Genomic DNA, 23868 nt, shown 5'->3' with positions numbered 1-23868 from the left:
ATGTGTTGCAGTGTGTGCCTGTGTGCAGCTTTGTGGATGTGTTTCAGTGTGTTTATGAATATACTGTCTCCTTCAAGGGCACATCCTTTACCACTGTATTGGCTTTTAGCCACTTTGTGTGTGTGTGTGTGTGTGTGTGTGTGTGTCAGCAAACTAGTCAGAGCTGAGTTGCTAGTTTAAAAGCTGACATGGGGCTATGGCCAGATGGATGAAAATAAATTAGCTAAAACAGAGGTCGGAAGAAGCCAAGTGTGAATAGAAGCTTCCTAAAAATTATATAGACACCTTAAGGCACACACTCACCTTACATCTAGTGATTACTACGGCATTTCACTAAAAGGATTTGGAATAATTTAGCACAATATACAACTTAACAACTAGAGAACATAGATTATCAAGTGATAAGCATAGATCAGTTTCTTCAATAATCCACGGCAATCCAGTAGTATGTGTTATATAGGAACAAATGACTATTGCATTATGAAAAGTAAGATTATTGTACTTTTATACTGAAAGGTCTAGAGCATTGACTAAGTTAAAGCATAATGGACTTATGAACTCAAAAAAGTGGACACAACAAAGCTAGATGTACTGTACAGATGTAAAAGATGCACATCTGCTTTGGAGCTTTATACATCTATTATTCAGTGATGAGTTGTGTTTTGACTGATTAACTGCCCTAATCAAAGTATTCAAGCTGCATTTTGTTTTGTCATATTTGCTGTCACTATATCCTAACAGTAATACATGAATCAGATCATCTGTGAAAAGAAACTGTTCCTCTGCATCCTCCTGGTGCTCCAAATGGCATACGAAAAACAACCAATCAGAGCCGAGGAGCAGTCTCAATGACCACTTTTGTGGTACTGGAGTCAAACTGTAAAACTAGGTAGCGCTGGTCAAATGTCAATCAAGATTTTGTTACAGCATTGCCTACGTCTGACTTCAAATAGTTTCAGAAACGTATTTTAGTGTACTGTTTAGCTGTAAAATGAGAAGTCTGTGACCTTGTCGAGCCACCGGCCACCAGCTGAACAGTCAGCCGGCAGTCCTAAAACTTACATGATTAATAAATTATCAAAACGTTGCTGATTGTTGCTCTCACTTATCTAATTGCAAAATGTGATAAGCGGTTACCTTGTAGCACAAGGGCAAATAATTGACAAGGGACACATGCATGAGTTTGTTCTTGGTTACTTCATTGTAAACATTCATTACAGGTGATAATGGGACAATCTCCCAAAAATTAATTGTTTCTAAATAAGTGACCATCTATAACTTCACCTAGAAAAACATGTTCTCAAACACACGCACACACGCACACACGCACACACACACACAAACAGAAATGAACTTGATTCTAAAAACAACAAAGAGATGGCTGTTTCCCACCATGAAGCTTTTACCTGTGCCTGTTGTTACCGTGGTGATCTAATTTAATAATTAGTCTGCTCTATGATTGGCTTGTTAAATGACAAATTTAATGAGGTACTTGTAGATGAGAGAGGTAGAAGTGACTGCAATCCCACCACAAACACACACAGATGAGAGGTACTTACAAGGGCCTGATGATAAGAACACACACAGACAAACAAACGCATGAAAGCGTGCGCGCAAGCAACCACACACACACACACACACACACACACACCATTCCACTTAAACAGTGTTGACCCTGAACATGGCCAAGGTGTTCCTGTTTCAGCTGTGGGGTCGCAGCAGGTGCCATAGGTGTGTTATCTCCAACCTGATCTGACCCAGCCTGACCAACAGATTAGAAATAATTAAACAGCAATGGTTGGTTGGCTGGGGAAAATAGCACATTTTTTATGTGTGTTTCTTTGTAATTTCACGAGTTTAAAGAGAGAGGTTGCACCACGGAAAAGACAGATTAATGATGTTGCAGCTCGAGTGGTTAAAAAAAACTGCTGTGTAAATAAACATTTTATTTTAAAATAAGTTTAAAATTGGAAGGCACATGGTTTTCACTGCACAGCAACAATATGCAGAATGAATTCCTGATTGCAATGGCATTGTGATCTCAGAACATCGCATGAATATCAAACTGGTATTGCTGTCATTTGTCCAATGGCATCTGTGGTGGGGTGAGAATTAATTATGTTCAGAACTGGGCGAATGCACTGGAACTGATTCAATTCACACCACACATTTCTTTTTATAAAATCAGGCATAAACACACACGTGTCATGTGAAAGCGCTTAAAGAAATACAACCATAATCTGTTCATTGCACTTTGTCAAGAGCTTTAACAGGTACAGACATGATAAAATCATATCGTGTGTTTTACCCATTGCTGTTTTAATACAACTGGGAGAGTTTGCAAGGGCTACAGTTAAACCGTTTAAACGTTCCTGAGATACTATAGATTATATAGAGGATTACTCGGCTCTTCATCATCAATCTAATTCTCCCCCTTTGACCTCCCCAAACAACAGAAAGCTTTCTCTTTTTTTATTACCACATTCAAATACACGTTCTCTCTGCTTCATACACATGTACACACACACACACACACACACACACACACACGTGCGCAAATGCATATGCACATGTGAATAAATCCCTGTGCTGCCCTTTGAATATCAAAAACACTGGAAAAAGCTTATTTCAATGAATGGCAGTTGAATCTTAATAGCTTTTTGTGATTTTTTCTCTCTTTCTCTAGTGCCCAGAATGATATGTTGGGATTTGGCAAACAAAAACAAATAAAATAAAATAAAACCTCTGACATGGTTTTGTTCTCTCTTAGCCTCCCACTGTGAGAATATGTAGTTTGTGTGTCAGAGAGTGCACACACTTTCTGTGTGCCAGCCATTGACCAGATACACGGGTTTGCTGTCTTAGGGTACACAAATACACATATGAGGGTGAATTTCTACGGTATCTCTTGATATGTACATCTCTCCTTGTGTGTATACTGCAGGAGTTTGTGTGAATGTGTTGCAGAAATATGTGTTTGCGTGAACGTTATGGCTGGCAAGGCTTATTGTTAGCTCTTTTAATTAAACTGGTCCCCAACTGAGAAAACTGAGAAACAAAGGAGAAAAATTGAGGACAGGGAAGACAACAAGGGATACAAGTAGAAAAGAAAAGGAGGAAGAGAGGAAAGAGGGCAAAAAAGTTGTGACAAGTGACAGAAATACCAAGGTTGAACAAATGGCAAAAGCTAAGTGGCAGGTAAGGGATGAACTAAAAGGGGATCAAAAAAGAAAGATGAATAGAAAGGGAAGAAGAGAGGTGAAGAGAGGAGAGGAAAGGAGAGTTGGACAAGAAAACTAAATGGGGAAAAAAAGATTGCAAACAGACTGCATGATGAAAGATGAGTGCTAACTTCAGCTACACTACTGTGTGTGTGTGTGTGTGTGTGTGTGTGTGTGTGTGTGTGTGTGTGTGTGTGTGTGAGTGTGTCAACCATGTGATCTAAGGTCTTCAGTGTCACTACGCTGCCTGTGCTGTGATAGCAACCCATTCATCATCCGAGCATCTGTTGCCCTTGCAACAACACGCGCACACATACGGATGCAATCACACACACACACACACACACACACACAAACACAAACAAACAAACAAACTACATCCTGAATGTGTTATCTTTGGCTCCACACTACCGTTGTGCCCTTGTGCATCTTTGTTCTTTTTTATTGTTTATTTTTCTTGTTTCTCTCTTTTCGTTTTTCTTTTCTTTCCTCTCATGTTGATGCTCTCCAGTCCTGTTTACTATGCCAAGCTTCATCCATCCAAAATTCCCCTTCTAGCCTTCCTCTCCATTTCCTGATTACCTCTTTGTCTTCATCAATATTCTTACGATAGAACACAAAATGCATTGCAACATGAATAAATTCACACTACCTGACAGACACACACAAAATGGAATCTTTTCAAACAAATTGCTATTATTATAACTGCTAAAGCTGGAAAAAAAATCACCACCATCATCATTTTTTACAAAAGCCTTTTCAACCCCTAAGTTACAAACTATTTCACTCAATCATAACAGTAGGGCAGGAATTTCTTTCCAGATTTGACTTTGACCTGATGGCCTACAATAACAGTGAGCTGTCCACTTGTACCAGCAGCATCATGTGTGTTAAAAGAGCACAATGGGCACCATTTCCTTGAGAAAAACTCCTAAGCTGTAAGTGAGCATGAAGCTAGATGTGGAAATCAGAAAAAGTCTGCACTTCTTATAGAGCAGTAAAAGTCTGATCAACATGTCAATATGCACCACAATGTAGGCAACATGGGGAACTACCGTAACTGACACCAGCACCTATCTACGAGGAACCAATGTGAGAGCTGCTATCAGAGGAAAAGAACAACAGGAGCTCTGAGTTGTCGGAGGTAAAAGGAAGTTGACCTGGGCGAATGAGAAGTTGAACCTACACTGTAAAGTGAAGATCCACTGTGCTTGTACTGCTAACTCTGCTACGAAAAATTCAGTTTAGAAATGTTCTGCCAATCTGCGGCTTCTTCCATCAGACTGATGCTATGCTCAGATCATATGGGAAAAGACTGTCACAACGACAACAAAAACATAGAAATCATCAAGCTTTTAAGATTTGAGTTCATCCAATAGTATTTAGTCAAAAGGGTTTTGTGATTAATGGTCAGGTGTGCACTTACACAGTTCAGAGACATCCACTAAGTGAGTCATGTTCTCCAGAAAACCCAATGTGTAATCACAAAAAAATCCAATAGGTATCTGTCACTTTATCACATGCCAAGGGTTGAGACTGCAAAAAGGATTAAACTGGTGTTGGTTATTTAATTAACGTTTTGTCTGTCTGTGATTATGATAGAAAACACAGAAAACACTAGCAGAGAACTGTACTGAAGCCCTGACCTGAAGCCCCAAAGTATGGGATGATACCAAATTGTCAGAAAAAGAAATCACTGTTTTGAGATTGAACAATTGGACAATTTCACCGGGTGAAAATGTCCAAGTGCTTTATTGTTGAATTACCACAGCCTACAAGTGACTGCAGAGTTGGAAAATGTAAATAAATATGACTTATAACACAAAATATGCTGTTCTGTCAAAGTGTGCATCTGTTATTTTTGTGTCAGTTATGGCCCTTTCATAGTCAAGTTATTTTTTATTAAAAACAAATACACATCCATCAGTGTGCATTCATGAGTAAGTACATTTACAGAAAAACTTTTCGGTCATTTGTAAAACTGTTCAAATTTGTTTGCATGCCTATGTGTGCACAGCAGCAACAAATGTGTAGACATGAACAAACCTGGGTTAGACAATAATAATGAAAGCAAGAGAGGGCTGGTGAAGACCAACATTAGTAAAGTAAGTGCACGTGCACGCACGCACACACACACACACACACACACACACACACACACACCGAGAATTGATTGAGTGCTGAGAGGAATGTTGGCACAACAGCAGAGAAAAGACTTGAACGGCAGAGAGACCAAAAGGAGAGAAGGAGTGATTAACTATTCTTAGAAAGGGCATTTATCATAAAAACTTACAAAGACACACACATCCACACAAAACCTTATACAATCACAGATGTTGTGTATATTACATGCCGACAGCGGCGGACAGTCCAACTATCAGTCCCCTAAGTGGAGAAACGGAGACAGCAAAGTAGGGCTGGGTCTGCCATATGGCAAAAAATTTGATGACAATATATTTTCAAATTTTGATCAATATCATTATTTTTTTACAATTCAAATATTCCGTTCACGCTGGAAATTCACACGCCATCACCATTGTGAGGAAGGGCATGCCTTGGCGGAGGTCTGCGCTCCGATTGCCCTTCTAGTTTAAACTAAGTTACATTACAGAGACTCTTCATGTGTCAGAAAAGGAAAGCCGTGCTAATGATGAAGATTACAGTTCCCTTCTGATTTTACAGCAGCAGGGAACCTTATGGTAGGGTCTCAATGATTAGTAATAATGGCGTTAGGTATCTGACACTGATAAGGTATGTTGGCCAAATGCAGCATGTCAAGCTCCATGCGATACCTTTACAGAAGGGACAGGTTTGCTTAAAAGGTTCGAAAAAATATGAACGGCTCAGCAGCTTGCAGCCAAAAGGCCTTACAGTAATCACCCAACGTTATTGGCTTAATTAACATGGCTGAGATGGCTGTAATGAAAATCATCTTCTCTGCCAGTCCCTGAGATCACTGAAGTGACTAACTAATTTCGAATGAGCGCCTGAGCATGCAAGGCAATAACAAACATTTTGCAATAATTGTATGAATCCTCATCAGCAGAACATCTCTTTCTGTCCTCAATCTGTGTTTGTCTCACATTGCAAGACAGCACCTCATAATCCTCAACATTAATAAACATGGTCCCATGAAAGAGGTTCTGCTTAAACAATTTGTTATACAAAGCAATGTATTATTAAACATGAGCAGTATTTTATAAACCAAACCCAAGAAAAACTACTATTGGCTTATGTTGCTATCGCTGTACACCAGAGGGCTATTTCACAAAACCCAGATAAGGGATTAAGCCGGGATTTCCCAGTTATCCTGGCTCAATTAAGCCTTGACACACATAAGCAGAGGCACCTAAATTATCGTGGAGATTTACTCTTTACAGCTAGCCTGGTCCCGACCAGGCTAACAGCCAGGATTTGTTAATCTTGGAGTCTTTTCGGTTCACTCACTCTTCTATTGCTGTATGGTGGCCGCTGTTCACATTGTTGTTAGAAGTTTGATGACTATATTACTGCAGTTGTTGAGCTAATTAGAAAATTAGAAAATTGCCAAATGCGTTTAAAATGAAGTCAGCAACTAAAGGCAATACATAAATTGCTGTACATATGTGTTTCTATTGTGCACCATTGCCCTTATCTTATTTTAATTGATTAATTTTTTGTATTCTTTAACAATTTTAATTCAAGAGGATTGTACAATTTTAAGAACATATCCCAATTCTACAATCCTCCCAAGTTACAGTCTTAGTTCACTGATCCGATATAGTGTAGACTACTGTACATTCATGTAACAACAGGGAGAGGACACCTCAATGGTTACATTCATGTTTATAGTGCATGAAATTGATCACTTAATTATCTTAATAGATTCTAGATTTCAGAATCCAATTCATTTAGTGTCTTTCTTTTCTATGTCCATATCTACCAGGCAGAAAAGCATATAATATGTAAAGAAGGAAACTTGTTCTCTGCAAAAAAAAAGGTGAAAAAAGAAAAGAAGTGGGACATGAGGAAAAGCGTGGCAGATAACAGCGGAACCACTGGATGATCAACTAAAAATACACATTTCCAAACTACTGCACTTATATGAAACCATTCAATAAGTCACTTGTCATTTGCAAAAGCGAACAATTGTACATTTTCCATTAAGAGCTCGCCGTAAAAGTTAATATGACTTATACATTTATATTATAGCCCATGAGTGGCAGGGAGAAACAAAGTGAAAGAGATATTTATGCATCATATTCTAGAGTTGTAGAAAAGTGCTCTTCATGGTAAATTTCCTAAAAGAACATTCTGCTTACTTTTGAGCCAAAAAGTGAAATAGTGAATTTGTGCAAATTATTAGTAGCCTAATCCTTGAATGGTATGATTATGAAGGTTTCCATTAAGAGCAGTGGTGCGTTAATGTCTACGTTTGGCTACTTACACATTCAGTCAGTCTAAGATCGTCTGTCTCACTTTCTCTTGCTGTTTCACTCCAGTGTTTTTTTTTTTTACAAATAATGTGTTTCATGCTATCATGCTTCCACAAGAAGATGCTGCTCAGTCTGTATAAAGTATGAAAAATGCATATTCTCCATTTTAGCATCAGTAAATATGTGATCAACGTCACGGTGTTGAGGAAAGCCGTGAAGGTGTACTTTCTGAATGACGTCAGTCTGGCTCGACCTAGCGGCTCCTCAGCTTGGCTTGGCCATCGTAAAACAAACCAAGCCAGGCTGCACAGATTAGACTAGGTCAAGTCTCGCTTTGTTGGTGATCCTGGATTTATAAATTCTGCTTTTGTGAAACAGCCCCCTGCTTTGCTTGGAGACATCTGACTAAATATAGGTACCCTCATAATTACTCACAAAAAGCCTTCTTGGCTGTGCATGAGCGAGAGAATGTCTTGTCCCACTGCCCAAGTGCTCTGCTCCACATAAACATTGTAATTAACGAGGTTAAACATGGCGCCGTTGTCCAGGTTGTCTATTTCCTATAAAAGACCCCTTTAAACACTCTCTCTTTAACTTAATATCAATCATTAGTTTGAAGGCAAAATGGCTGTTTTCTGAACAAAGTGACATACTGGAGGACACTGTCCGTCCTTAATAGCTGATCTCTGTCCTGTCAGATACAAGCGAGAGGGATAGCTAAACTGCAAGAGCTGGAGATTGCAATGCAGAACAACAAGCAGTGCTTTGAAAGATGAGAATATAAAGTGAAGGCAGGGAGAGGAAAGGATGAGGGCTGGATCAGGACAGAGATGTAGAATGCATGGCAGGCGCACACTCACACACGCACATGCACACGCACACGCACACAGTAGTCCAATGTTCCAGCTCATTTCAGCACAACATCATCCGACAACAGAGGAGCTTCAGAAGTGCTTGGTCTCACACTGGTTTTACAGCCATGGGAGACAAAATCAAAAAGCCAATTTTCTTGCAACTCTGGCCCGAAACGCAAACTTTTTTCTGTGTGCGAGGGAGAGAAAGAGACAGCCGGGCCATAATCAAAGCAATGACCTCTTACCAGGTCAGCAGAGACATGCATGCTCCATCAGCTCCCATTTGCATCTAAAGTTTTCTTTTGTATGTACATTATTAGTCACACATTATTTTATGTATGCATTTATCCAAAGAAAAGTCATGATCTATGGTATGATATTTTCAGTTAGCCAGAAGTGATTTCAACCACAACCTTTCCAGTGATGGGGCCCTATCTTGCACCTGGTGTAGCGTGGCACAAAGCCAAACAGTCTTTACTATTTTAAGACCATCCAGCGCCCACATTGTTTTAATAGCAAATGCACCTGCGCCCATCTTTGCGCCCATCTTTGCGCCCATGGTCGTGCTGTTCGTAGGTGTGTTCAGGTGAATTCTTGGCGTATTACCATATTGAGGCAGCGGGAAGTGGCCATTGATCAACCATAACCTATTCTTAAGTCAATATTACAGCACTTTATTAGTATTTTAACAGTGCATTAGTAAACACACACACACACACACACACACACACACACGGAAGCGCAGCAGCAAACAAACAAAATTAATGATGTTACCCTGCATATCGGCCATCACAAAAGCAATGCGCCAAGGTACAAACACGCCAGGCTTTTATTGGGAATAGGGGACGACATTTGTATTGGGGTATTGCATGTTACACCCAAAATTCATCCATGAATTAATGAAGACACTAAGTAAAACCCTTTTGAACCGTGTGCCTGGGGCACAGACCCTTTATTTTTGCCGTCAAACTTGCAAAACAGGATTTGGACAAGCACCAAACGCACCTGTGCCAGGCGCTTCACGCTGTGTGCTTTGATGTTAAAATAGGGCCCTTAGTGGCATTGAAGTGTCAGGATTTTGTCCATGGTGCATAATTGTGAGCAGTTTAGACACCTCACAACAACTGGCATATATGTATCTGAGTGTTTAATTTGAGTTGCACATCTTTCACCTTTTTTTCTGGCTATCAAAATGGCCATCACTGTTTCCATCCGCTCCTCTGTCCCTCAGTATAAATCTACTTTGTCTTTCTTCCCCTCCATCTCTCTGTAACTGTTTTTCTAAAGAGCCACATTCCCTCTCTGCCATTATTTTAATATATCTGTGATAGCTAATCTTAGATTCCTTTTAAGCCCCAATCTTGGTTATTGTTTGTTTGGTCTGTCAAAGACAGTTAAGTTTGACAGGATTATGCATTGTGTCATTTTGTGTTATTGGTAAAATAACACAAAAGTTAACCATGTTAAAATAAATGAAAAAAATCGGATTCACTGAAGCAACCTTCCTTAAGCCATCAACACATGATCCGCGATAACACTGCTCTGTGATGACCTTGCTATTTTTTTCAATAGGGAGAGTGGTGGGGACTACTTGGAGGAACTGCTACCCTTGACGTGGCACTAGAGCGACATGTGACAAATATGCACCAAACTTTGAAATGTTGCTGTTTTCAAAAATACAAGTTGGGTGAACCCCATCACTTGACTAAAAAAGGTTGCGTGACCCTACCCTCAACAAAGAATAAAAAGACATGACCCTCCCCTATTTTCCTCCAAAGGTCAATTCCATGAATACCAAACAGTCCCTAAATAGGATTTCAGTTGGACTTTAAATCATTGACATAGTTGTGTTTCTTTTTTCATGTTACCATCATACTAAACAATGTACTAAGCATTTCTTTTATCCTTTTTATTGTTTTTTAATCGTCTCTCTTTCTCTCTCCTGCATCATACACAATATGCTGGAAAAAAGCCGGCTGTAAAACCAAAGCTAGGTATATGAAAGATCATTCCAAAATTACAATTGCACTAATGCTTGGCTGCTTTATGTTAACATGGAGATTTTTACTTAAGTATTTGGTGTTTGCCAAATGGAAATGGGATCTTTGATTCATTTGCCTTCTCTCCCTTTCCAGCCATCCCTCCTCTCTCTCTCGGTCGTTTTATCTCTTATTAGAAAAAGACCAAAAGATTGGCACAGAGGAGGGGAGGTAGGGCTGCAGGGGTCGCAGCTGGTACCCGGGATGAGGACCTGGCACAAGACAATAAAATAGCAGAGAAAAGAGGAGATTGAGAAAGAACAGAAAATGGGAGATGGACAGATGGAGGGCAAAATGAAATAGAGGGCTAGAAGGAGAGAGAGAAAGGCATAATGATGATGAGCCTTCAGCTGGGCAGAATAGAGCTATTGGCTGGCTAAAAGTGAAACTGATTGGACTGAGAGAGTTATGGAGGGTGAAAACAGGGGGGGAGAAAGAGCTAGATGGATAGAAGGGATAGGCAGCAGATGGGGTACACCCCTGTTACTCTCTGCTGACCACTCGTTTTTCATCAAAGTAAGATTCGTTGGCACAAAAGAGGAGCAAGACAGACAAAGTGATGAGGCAGGAGGCAAGAATTGTGCACCTTTCTTTATTATTTTGCTCTGATTTAGTTGAAACCATTTGCATCAGCCTGTTCCCCCCATCCATCCTCCCCCTAGCTCTTCCTCTCCTGTGAACATTACACAAGCCACCATTTAAACAACATGGTTGCATATGTGCAGATTTTTACTTTGATCATACTCTTGTCTTTGTCTTTTCAAATGCCCCGCAAAATGGCCAAGATTTTGCCATTTCTTTTTCATAGTCTGCAAGTGTATGTCGGTTTCAAATATCGTCATCGGTGTCCTTGTTGTGGCCAGCGCTCTGTTCTCCTCCGCCGTCGGCTGGGGCCGCAGCATCGGAGCCAGCGACACAAATAGACTGAACAAACTGATCAGGAAGGCTGGCTACTGCAAACAGGAGACATTTGAAGCCAGGTAGAGAGGAGGTCTCTGAACAAACTGTTATTTATCATGGATAACCCCAACCACCATCTCCACCCCACACTGGTCCAACAGAGGAGCAGCTTCTCTAAGAGGCTCCAACAGCTTTGCTGTCGCACGGACCGCTACAGGAAATCATTCCTACCGCAGGCAACAAAACTCTTTAACACGTCGTCACTGAGTGATAGATAAGACCCTGAGATGCCACAATACTGCCCTAAGTGCAACCTGTACAAATAGTTTATGTACATTTTTGCATACATTTTAGCATCTTATTTAAACTGTTGCAGATTTTGTTATCCCATCCTGTATATATTCAAATTTTTCTGCTTATATTTTAATTCCTATTATTATTATTTCATGTATATTGTATGTATGTATGTATATTGTATCCTAGTATTTCATTTATATTTATATTCTGTGCTGTGTAAGTGATATATGTATGCTTCTGTAACACCATAATTTACAATTTTTTTGGGATCAACATATCTATTTATCTATCTGTCTATCTTAATTACTAGTGATCTATATCGGTCTCAGCTCTTTAAACCATATCCGTCAACCCAAAGAGAAGACTACTTAGGTCTCTTTAGGTTTGTTAATATTGTCTTGTCTTCACTCTCGACAAAGTTTAACAAAGGCATGACAATTATGTAGGGGAAACACAAGCAGCCATCACAGTTCAAGCAGTCTCCATGTTGTATCTCCATCAACGGCATAGTCCTGAGCTATACACTAGCCCACGCGTGCAGCCACCATAGGTTCTGCATCGCCCCTTAAGGCAGGTGCATAAATCCAGCTTGAGAGTGAACCAAAACAGTAACACTGCAGGTGGTAAAAAGAAAGCCATGAGCTATAAAAACACTAAAAAGCTCTGCAGAGCTGAGGGAACTGCAGCCGGATCACATTCTCTGTGGCTTCATCTCTATAAGCAACATATTCCACAATACTCATGCAATTGCATTAATTGCTAATGTTAAACTATTGAATGAAGCGGCTTTATTTTATGTGATTTTGAAACATGTTTTGCCTTAGGAAATAAAACAGCGGGGGATCAGTCCTCATCATTGTAAAGGTAGGGTCTTTCAAGACGCCCACGTGCCTTATTATACGTAATGTTTTATTACAGGTGCTATGCTAGTTGTATGACATTGATTCTGGGCAAAAAAGTGAAGAAAAACCCACCACACAAACAAACACCCTCTCCTATCCGATGCACGTAGTTGGCAGTCATCCCGAACATCTGTCCAGCAACACACAATACAACATAAACCTCTCTCTTTCTCTCTGTGGCTCTTCCTCCTTCTGTCTTTGCCAGCAGTCTCCTCCTTTCTGTATTTCTGACTACAAATGCAGCCCAGCTCAGGGTCAGCTACATGCTCTACATCGCATCGTCTCCGCTCTGTTTCTGTCTCACTGACTCACTTCTCTCACGCTCCTCATCTCTGCACTTTATTTATCTTGTTTTGCACCCTCATCCCTTCCGGTTTGCCATATGTTGTCCTCTTGTTCTTTTCCTCACTCTACCTGTATTGGCTTCCCTCTCCCCTTTTTTCTCTCTCTCTCCTTCTGTTGTGTCTACTCGCCAGCAGAGCCCCAGGGTTAAAACATGCTGGCATCCACTAGTCTGGCAGGTGTGTGTGTGTGTGTGTGTGTGTGTGTGTGTGTGTGTGTGTGTGTGTGTGTGTGTGTGTAGTGTGGAGGCATAGTTGACATCTGCACTATATGTGAGTGCAATTCCTTTATCAGTTTCATATAAAATGTCACATAACGTATGAGAGACGCCAGTGAAACAGTTGCAGGTCCCCTGCATGCGTGCATGCCAAATACATCAGTGTAGAAATTCAAAATGTGTATCGTTGATGTGTCTATCAATTCTGTGTACTGTACTGTTTATCATTTACAGTTTACATTTCATCATACAAATCTGCTCTGCAAATATTTTAAAGAAAAGGAATCCTCACTCAACCATTGCAAATTATATGTGTAAATGTGTGCTTCAGTGTTTTTATTGACCAGCAATGGTCCATTTGTGCATGATTCACTTGCATTATATTGCCCTTCAGCAAACATCTGATAAAGAATGATTTGAGTAGCTTATTCTTCCAGGTCTTTAAAGTGTATTGCTGGTATTTCAGCCGTGACAATCACAACGGACCAGACACACTCTCACTGTCATGGTGGCCATAACAGTCCAGACACAATTAAACACACATTAAAACTACTTAATGGATACGAGAGGAAAAACAATATAATACAGCTGTTAACATTGTCAAACCCAACTGCATTGCATTTCCACAGGTTAATGATTCAAAGCAGACAAACATGCAACCACACATAACTTAAAAGTCTAATCAAAAGATCACATCTCAGTTGTTGTTTATTTATCGCCACCATGTTAACATCTTCATTAGGACTGTTACTGGTGAAAAAGGATCCTATTAGATCATAAATGAAAACATAAAAACCAAGTCCTGAGACAAAAACACATACACTTAATTAGACTTTGCACCCAGGTAGGCACACAAATACAGATCCTAAGATGCTTCCGGCTCACACTTCTCTGACACAGTCCCACCCATCCACCCGCGCACACACGCATGCATGCACGCACGCACCCACGCACAAACAAACACACACACACCATGATTAAAGACCAAGGCCATCTGGCACTAAGAGAGCAAGGGGAAATACCCTCATAGATGCTGATGCAAGCCTTGAGACATGTCCTTTATATCCCCCTTTGCTTCCTTCCTTAGTTCGCTTCCTGTCTGCTCACTCACATCTTCCATTCTTTGCCTTATTCATCTCTTTCTCACCATATCTTCCCTCCCTTGCTCATCTGTCCCCAATAAAACGCCACATTAAAACCAAATGATCCATATTTCCTCATGTTTTGAAATGGATGTAACCTGTGTACCCAGCAGGTACCCGTTTTCAGCCAGCAGCACTAAACAGATGCTCAGGGAGATTACCTGGTTGTAGCTCCTGCTACTGCTATGAGACTAATGCAAATGTCTGTGAAGCACAGCAGCCTTTCACTAAAAGTTAGAGTATTATTCATACTAAACACTGCTGGGACTGTACAGTCATTCCACAACCTACGAAGCTGTGTAAGAATAAGACCTTTTAAACAGGTTTTCCAAGTATAATGGTTTGCAATTATTATTATTATTTTTTACCATGGTCATCAATTCACTAAAACCTATTTTTCTGGAAGGTCAATTATAAAAAAAGTACTATTTCAACATTGGACCTTTTTGTGTTCTATGAGGAAAATCAATGACAAGATATGCCAAAATATCTTTCCCTCTATCTAACAAAGACCAAGATGAGAATGTACCTTGTGCTAGGAACAAAGTAATGAATGTCCAAGTCTAAAACAAAACCAAAACTTTGTGCATTTGTAGATTCAAAACATTTGAAAAGTTATAACAACTCACTGAAAATAAGAAACTCAACAGCCTGTTGCCATTGTTAGATGTAGAAAAATGTGAAAATTCATGCTGCACAGAAATTTAAGAAAGAAAATGCCTGCGTTGTCACAAGTGTCTTTATAAAAAGCTGACAGAAAACTACAGTTCATTTAGAAAGTGGCTGATTGAGTCCGAACAACATGAGGAAGGTAAGCACATAGTTTAGTCCTCAAATGTCTATGCCCTTAAATACTAATAATTTTGCACTGCCTGTCTTTGTAGTAAAGTATGGGTTTTAAAGGACAAAAATGGATAGTAGATACCACGTACATTTGTGACAGTGAAAACGCATTGCACACTTTAGAGCCTTTTTTTCTTCTTCTACCAATTACTCATACTGGATTACAGTTCCATGCTCTTCTTGATTACACGATGACCTGTATGCCAAACAAATTTGGTGGTGGGACACGACAAAGCAGTTGAATGGAGGCAAAGAGGGCAACATGCCCAGCCACCATAAGAATTTTGCTTTATTCTGTCCTTACAGAAGAGAGACATAGACACTGTTGCCAAATGCTCACTTAGCAGAGAGAGGATGGAAAGAATACTTTTTTTCTCAACAATGACAACAAATGTGGCACAATATGAATGTGTCACACTGTACTTTAGCAAAGAAATTAAATGGCAGAATCCCTCTGTAATTGGGCGCAGAGAACACATGCAAAGGCTTAAAGTGAGAAAAATGCAGAACATTTTAAGAGATTAAGTCTTTTAATTGAAGAGTTTTCCGACTGACTGGTGTATATTCTGATGACAGTAAGTAAAGACAAGTAAAAAAACATGCAGGTTTTAAATGAAAAAGAACACTAAAACATTTTTCTCTCATATGTTTGGAGGCTGCAGAGGTTGACTTTGGCCTATTCTAAAGCATGGTAAAAGCAACAATAAAAAAGATTACAAACTCCATCCTACTCGTTTCAAAAACCTTCCCTAATCTTTACACACCTGCGTGAACATATTCAAAACGGTAATCACTGAAAAAAAATTATGTATAAAGGCAGTGACTCTAGGCCATGTATTTTAGAAGGTACAGAGAGTACTGCAGACCGAATGTTTTCCCTGACTATGCCTATATGTTGTGTTTTAATGAGAAAAAGGTTATATGTTCTCTGTGAAGTCTTGCTGCTTAGTACTCAGTATGCATCCTTTGCTTCTTCTCCATTTCACCTTTCAATATCGATACATACTTTTCTCCCCCGGAGGTGAAAACACCACTGCGGAGTTGAACCAACCTATGCTTGACTGATATTGGATTTTAATATGCCGAGCTACATGCTAATCACCAGGAATGTGATGCTGAACACCAACTTAAATGCAAACATAGGACCCTGCATCTGTCCCTGGGGCGAGAGAGGAGGAGGTAATTTACATGATTAATTACCTATACCTAACAAGCACCAGCAGTGTTCAAGGCTCCCAGGGTTTCTCACATAACGTGTGTGTGTGTGTGTGTGTGTGTGTGTGTGTGTGTGTGTGTGTGTGTGTGTGTGTTTTCTTAGCTTTGGAGTCCTATTCCAGAATGTAGTCTAGTCAGGTAATGATCTATAATTAATGATGCAGTCTAAGTCAGTGCAGGCTTATCGTTTTATTCATTTTGGGAAAATCAGATCCAATTCAATTTTAACATTTGAACTACACCCCCTATGTAAAACTAAAAGCAAGGTACAATGAAAACTCACTTTATTTCTGCTTATACTCAAGTTCTTCTAAACTGTGTCTTGGGGCACTTGTACTTCTGTTTTAATTCCTGTCAACTTTATGCAATGTTTCAGTGCATCATTGTAAGAAATGTAGTATTGACAAAGTGTATGACTTCTGAAAATGTTAAGTCATTTACTTTTTTTGTAGGTGGTTGATTGTCTTAAACATGAGAAACTACAGTCAACCCACCTTTAATTGAGCTGTGGCCATGTGCTTTGTTTACGTTTTGATACAACTACTGCTCTAGTGAAGTCAACGTCTAGTTAAAGCCTCTTGAAGGATCCTGGTGATTTGTGATGGTGGGCTATATAAATAAAATTGACGTGACTGGTAGAAAAGTAACAGAAACCAAAGCAACCTGCTTCAAATTAAGAAAAAATGAAAATGTTGCAAGTGAACTGAAGACACGCGTTACTGTAATAACTACAGACTTAAATGGATAAGGAGGACAGATGTTTTACATGTTTAATAGCTGTGAATACGTTGGACATGCATACAGGACATATTCGCAAATGCAGGACGTTGCTGCAAATGACAAAAAAGTGGGGAGAAAATAGATTTATGAACTAGACAAAGTAAAACAGTCTCAGCAGAGCAGCAGGACTGCTGCAGTGTGGTTCTATCTCTCTCTCTCTTCATTTTACATGAAATTGACTGGAGACATATGGTCTTGTTCATTACCTGTAATATGGCATAATAGCAGCTTCCACATGAGGCATATGTGCGTGGAAAAGTGCATTAGTTGGCATCCATGTCTTTGTCTAAGTACATGCAGCTGTGTATCATTGTGTGAGTGTATGTTTCTTTCATCAGCATATCTTTGTGTGTGTGTGTGTGTGTGTGTGTGTGTGGGTGTGCGTGTAATAGGCTGCACCACAATGCCAGTGTTGTGATTAGGCAGCAATCAGAAGCTAACAAGCTTCAGATAGCAGGCATCAACACACACTGTCCCTAGAGAGCACGCCGTCCTCCATCCTCATCGAGATGGAAGAACATGTATGCCTACAGTGGATTCGGTTGTTATATAGCCAAGCATGGCAATTCATAAACAGAAACACACAGGCAAGCACATATAGGGAATGAACAGTTGTGCCAGTGAATGGCAAGAGTATGACAAGAAATAGTTGCAAACCATTACACAATATTTTACAGGAAATCTATTTTAACTAATTTATCCATTGAGGTCTGTTGAGAAAGGAGAAACACAGATCAATATTTAGCTTGAAGCTCTTGTAGTAGCAGCACTAATAAGTTGAAGACGGTGATAAGGGAAAATACCCCAAAAAATCCATGATGCAGTCACAGATAGTAATGCATTAGGTGAAAGGCAAGAGAGATGAAAAAGTAGAGAAATGTGTTTAGAGGGAGATTTAGAAATTTAAAATTAAGCCTAAACTTTGAACTTAACTTAAATAGAAATTGTCATTTTATTCCATCTATACCACAACTTTTCAACTAATAATAATAAACCAATATCCAGTACGATACATTTTTTATTAACAGAGAGTCCTTAAGGACTCTAGTATAACTCAAAATACTTATTTTAAATAATTTAATTATTTACTGTATGTTGCCCCACACAGTATACAGCATACAAAAACATTAGATTTTCCTTAAAATAACTCATCAAACTAAATTCTGAAAATCAAAGGGAAATAAAATGAAAAGCGATGTAGTATTTTGTAAACAGCTTCCAAATGATTCATATATAGCATCTGTATTAAAAAACACAAACTCACGCTTCCTACTCTTCTCTATGTAAGCTACATTGTCAGTAATCAACAGTGTTGGGCAAGTTACTTTTAGAAAGTAATTAGTTACAGTTACTGGTTACTTCTTTCAAAAAGTAACTAAAATAGAAACTCAGTAACAACTTATAAAAGTAACTAGTTACTTCAGAAAGTAACTAACGCGTTACATTCAAGTAAATCTTTAAATGCTCAAATGTGACCCCACCTCCACCCCTCTTTAACGGGATATAAAATGCATGTGCATGTTCAATTATTTATGATAAATCTGGATGGACACTTAATACAATACATACTGTAATTAACAGAAACTGTACACAATTCTAAACTCTTTTAATGTTGCTGTGGGACAAAGTGAGACTAGCCCCTCATCAGGCCACAACTGGGCCAAATGAAACAATGCTTGTTAAGCACTACAGCTGAAATAAAAAATATATACAGTCTTTGTAGTGCAAATAACGTAAGTGGCCTGATGTTTATTATTTTGCTCTGGTGTGTGCGTTAAGCCAGCGTGTGTGTGTGTGTGTGTGTGTGTGTGTGTGTGTGTGTGTGTGTGTGCGTGCGTGTGTGTCTATGTGTGTGTGTGTGTGTGGTGATAGAGCAAGAGAGAAGTGAGAAAGTGACAGCAATTAGCTTTGGAGCGAGTAGCTACTGTAGTGTCATAGTGCCTAGGTTTTCTGTCCCCCCCCCCCCTCCCCCCAATTTCATAACGCCATTCCTGTCTCTCGTTGACTGACTTGCTTGTGTTGTTCTTTATGTGTCCGTGTTTATGAACACCCGCCCAACTCTACCTCTGATTGGCTTGCCGTGAAATTTTACTCAACCTCAGCCAATCGTCAGCATGTATACGTTGGTCTCGTGCACGGCCCACTAACCAAGGAAGAAAAAAAAGTGTTTGCCTCTCGGCTCAGAGATCTAACTGGTCTGAAGAAAAAAACAGCTTCAATAGTAACGCGCAGCACTTTCGTAGTAACGTTAACAGCTGTATTAAGATGGGGAGAATACTCAATTAGATTACTGAAAAAAAGTAACGTTATTTTAGAACGCCGTTATTCCCATCACTGGTAATCACCGATTTACACCTGTTAAGGTACTGTGCATTATCAATGAGGCACTGCCCCAACATACCACACAACAGTCAAAACTTGCATTGAGGTAAAAAATGCTCCTATATTGCACTACGTCTGTACAATTCCCCACGTGATAAGACAGAATACATCCTTCCATGACTGACAGGCAGCAATTTGACCTCTTATTCATTGAGCCATTAAAACAACCCGCATAATGACCACTACAAGGGAAACAACAAACGGAATGTGCTGATGTGCAGCAACCTTTAGAGCTGGTTCCATGCTTCTTTTCTATATAAATCATAGTGGACTGATACTGTAATCAAGTCATCTCTCATGATTTCACTACTGAGGGAGAGAGGAAGAATAAATAGGGTTCTCAAGTTGCTGTGTGGGAGTGTGTGAAAGGAGATTGGGCTCATACATCATAGAAAATGCACAGGTAAGACAAACTTAATACTGTCCCGATGCTACAAGGGTATTTATAGTCATTCTCTCTCATCTCAGTCTAACAGAATACACAACCAGAAACTCCAAACAATAAATTAGGTGTTTAAAAAAGTGAAATTAAGTCTGAACACTCTGACATGTTGTAATGAAATACAATGCAAACAAGATGCTACCAGAAATATGACAAAAGTATAAACAGTCTTATATAAAAATCAGAAATCAGGTCCTTATGACACAACCAACCCGACCAGTGTGTGTGGGCATCACTCTGGCAGAGCATGTGCATTTAAGAACACTTACAAGTAGGCGTGTTGTGAATTTTAGAAACAGGGCAAGCAGAAGTGCCTCAATGGGCACGTGTCAATCTGTGTGTGTGTGTGTGTGTGTCCTTTAAGAGAATGGTGAGTGTTTGGTACAGAATTTACAAGCCCTGCCAACTGTTGAACCTTGTTTTTTCTGCCAGTGCCTGCTGTCAGCTCCACCTGTGCCATAAAAAGACACACACAGGCACACACAGCTTTGCAGCTGTCTCACCTCAGTGCAAAAGCAGAGGGAGAGGACACGCTTCAAGTGAGGTTAGATTTGTAGATTGTTCAGCAAGTGTAAGATATGTAACTGTGGAGAGAAATAAACAGAGGAAGTGAAATTAGAGTGTAGTAGAATGAATGAATAGTAACTAAAAAGGAGTTTTAGGACAGCAGAAACTTTTAGATTAAGGTGTTGTTTTTAAAGGACAAAATAACTTATTTGAATCACTTTAAATACACACTGACCCCTCTTATCTCTCTCTTTCTCTCTCCTGCTTTCCGTCTTTGTCTCCACTTCCCTTAGTCTATTTTTCTTTCCCTGTAAGGAGCCCAGATATGCAGATGTGTTTTAGTATCCGCGGTACTGCAGTGAAAAAGAATGTACAGGCTTGAACATTTTTCAGCACTATCTCTTCTTACTTACTGACTTTCTGTCTCAATCGCTGCCTCTCCACAAAAACAGCAATTTACTATTCTCCATTAAATATTCCACCTATCTATATCATGTTGGTAGGAATGAGGGTAAGCTGGCACTGCATAAAAATATCCAGCAAGCAAGAGCAAGTCATTCTAACCTGGCACTAAATCAGATAAATGTAAGCGGTTTCCCAGGAGTCTTATTGAAATAAATGGTGATCTGAATGCTCTCTTGTTACAACCTACTTGGTAAAACTATTAGCCTATAATGAATTGTAGCAAGGATCGATCTTACAATACATCTGTTATAAATTTTAATTTAGTGTTTTTGTCACTTATGCGGAGGAACTACGTGTGGCTCACCTGCCTACATTACCTCTGAAAACTACAGTAAATGCCCATTTTGCATATACTAGACTTGTAGTGGTGCGTTAGTTAATGCATGGTTGTTATGAATTGACGTCTTCATTTAGATTTTGAATAATAGCCCTCTCTTTGGTATATGTAACACATTTGCAATTACACACTTACATTTGCTTCACACTTGTCTCCTGTATCAGGTTATACATGGTGGAAGATAATAACTTGTATAAAGTCTTAAATTGATCTGACACATATGAATAATTTATTAGGCCTTGTGGTCTTACAACTCAGTTAAAATGTGTGTGCAGAGATTTGGTTTAAACTCAAATGCAGGTACCTCTATGGACATTGAGTAGATTTCGGAGAAACAGAACCCAGAGGTGCAGTTTAAATTATGGCATTTGAAGTCATGGTAATAAGGTTTAAGATATTTAGTTTGTCTCAAACAACATGTTTAAATCATTAACTGCAGCTAAGGTAAGGACAGAACTTTGCCTCACTAAGGGATTCGATAAAGCTATGTTTCAACATTAAAATATGTTTTTATGTAATGTGGCTTACAGGCAGTAAGACCCATTAAGGAACATCAGCGCAACCAAAGTCAAAATCAACACCGCGCTTACTGGAAGCATTGTTTTTGGAAAACTGTGTAATGTTGTAAGAGTAAACACCTTTAGGAAATGCCTCCGATTAGTTGTTTTCAGGAAACTTCGACCAGATGCATTACCATGAGGAGCCATTACACGGGAGTGTATACCAAACAACATACAACAGAATATAATATAAAAAATAAAAAATAAAAACAGTTTGGAAGGAAACAACATAAGGACGGAGGGAGGAAGAGATAAATAATATATGTCTACGTGTGTGTGTGTGTGTGTGTGTGTGTGTGTGTGTGTGTGTGGTGAAAGTCGGCAAGATTTCGGAGCATACTTAATGCATAAGCGTCCATTCCCTGGAGATGTTGACTCAAGCTGGCTGACTACAGCTGACCTGTTTTGGGGTTCACTAGAGTTTAACATTCTAGATCCCTTGGGACCTCGAGCAAATAAATACTAGTCTGGCTTTCATACTCATCATAACCGTAAGAAAACCAAACCCAAAAGGGGAAAAAACTGTGAGCGATCATACCAAGGGTATAATGGTTAACGAAAACAAGGTGGGAAAAAACATTGTCGTAAATTGAAATAAAAATAAAAATGTGGGTTAACGTGGGTTAAAAAGAACTAGCATTGATAAAACACAAGGATTTACTACACAACTGTGATCTCTGTGTGTATTGTATGTATATGGAAAGTAAAAAAAGTTTAAAAAAAAACAACAGAAAGGCCGAAAAAGGGAGAAATTAGAAAAAGCAGGACAAAAAATTTACCAGAGAAAATCTCAGTGCAGAAGTTAAGTTATGAAAAAAATGATCAAAACATGAGGAATGACATAAGGAAAATGTATACATACTGTAAATTCCATATTATACAATGGAAGATAAAAGACACTGCATGTATGAGAATCAAGTATTTTGTAAAACGCACATTTTGTTATGTGTACATGATGAATGTTCTGACCAATGTCTAACTTGTGTGCCTTACATGATTGATCACAGTTTAATAAAAAGTTTGATACATGATGATACACTACCATCCTTTCTGATGTTAAAGTTCCACTATATGCATCTCAAACACAATGCCACATACAATATCCTGTAACGGAGGAAATGTGTCAATGGGATCATATCTATTAGAGACTGTACTTCATGCAGAAAGAATGTAATTGAGCACATAATTGTACATTGTGTTAGTACTCACAAGGTGATCAAACTAGCCAAAATCACCTTGGTAACAAGAAGATTCCATGACAACAGAAAGAGAGGAACAGCTCAGAGCAGGAGAGGTTCAAAAGTCAATTCAAATGTTTGTCAACAAGATGGTATTAAATGCGGATTCACAGAGCATTTGAATCTATGTTGAACATACGAGTTGTTATTAAGAGGATCTGAAAAGATCAGCTGGTGCTTCTCTGGTGCAGTGGTTAAGGAGCTGAATACATCAGCTCAGTTTCTGTTTTATTTATTTATTTGAAGACACTGGGGCTGCCCCCTGACAGTCAATGAGTCAAATCAAGTCAATTCAAGTAGACTTGAAATACTTCAAGATAGAAATGGTGACGACTCGGCAAAAAAGGCACCCACAAACATGGTAAACAAGATGGGGTCCGTGTTTCGATACGGGCCTGGTGGGCTGCTGACATCAACCGGTTAACAGCCGTCCCTCCCTGCTGCCAGAGAGGGTGCAGTGAGCATAAAGTCCAGGCAGCTAGGTCTGGGCAAGGGGCAATGTAAAGTTCACGGATGGCACTGCAAAGAGCCTTTATCCTCGACCCTTTGATGACCAAACCACCAATTTAATCCACAGGGCAGACTGCATGGACTGCCACCAGTTATGAAGTGTGAACATATTTTTAGTTTAATGTTAAAATGCGGGGGGCCACAAGGAAATGGATTTACCGAAAGCCAGATAAAAGAACAAATACACTGTAAAATCCGATTAGTTAACCTTACTTAAAAAAAGCATGCAAACCGATTGCACTTAAAAAACTAAGTACAGT

General features: G+C 39.3%; 1 protein-coding gene and 1 long non-coding RNA gene across 2 annotated transcripts in view; one reads left to right on the top strand and one right to left on the bottom strand.

Moving 5' to 3' along the window:
* The window catches only part of LOC117956729 (zeta-sarcoglycan), a 332748-nt gene that overhangs the window by 159674 nt on the left and 149206 nt on the right, over positions 1 to 23868 (bottom strand). The window lies entirely within an intron of this gene.
* On the top strand, positions 6979 to 20523 carry LOC117956754. Its single transcript, XR_004659359.1, has 3 exons — positions 6979 to 7033; positions 11756 to 11760; positions 20511 to 20523. It is a non-coding gene; the product is annotated as an uncharacterized LOC117956754 (long non-coding RNA).

The sequence above is a fragment of the Etheostoma cragini genome, chromosome 2 (genome assembly GCF_013103735.1).
Source record: "Etheostoma cragini isolate CJK2018 chromosome 2, CSU_Ecrag_1.0, whole genome shotgun sequence".
Classification (NCBI taxonomy): Eukaryota; Metazoa; Chordata; class Actinopteri; order Perciformes; family Percidae; genus Etheostoma; species Etheostoma cragini.
This window is presented reverse-complemented; position numbering and strand designations above follow the sequence as displayed.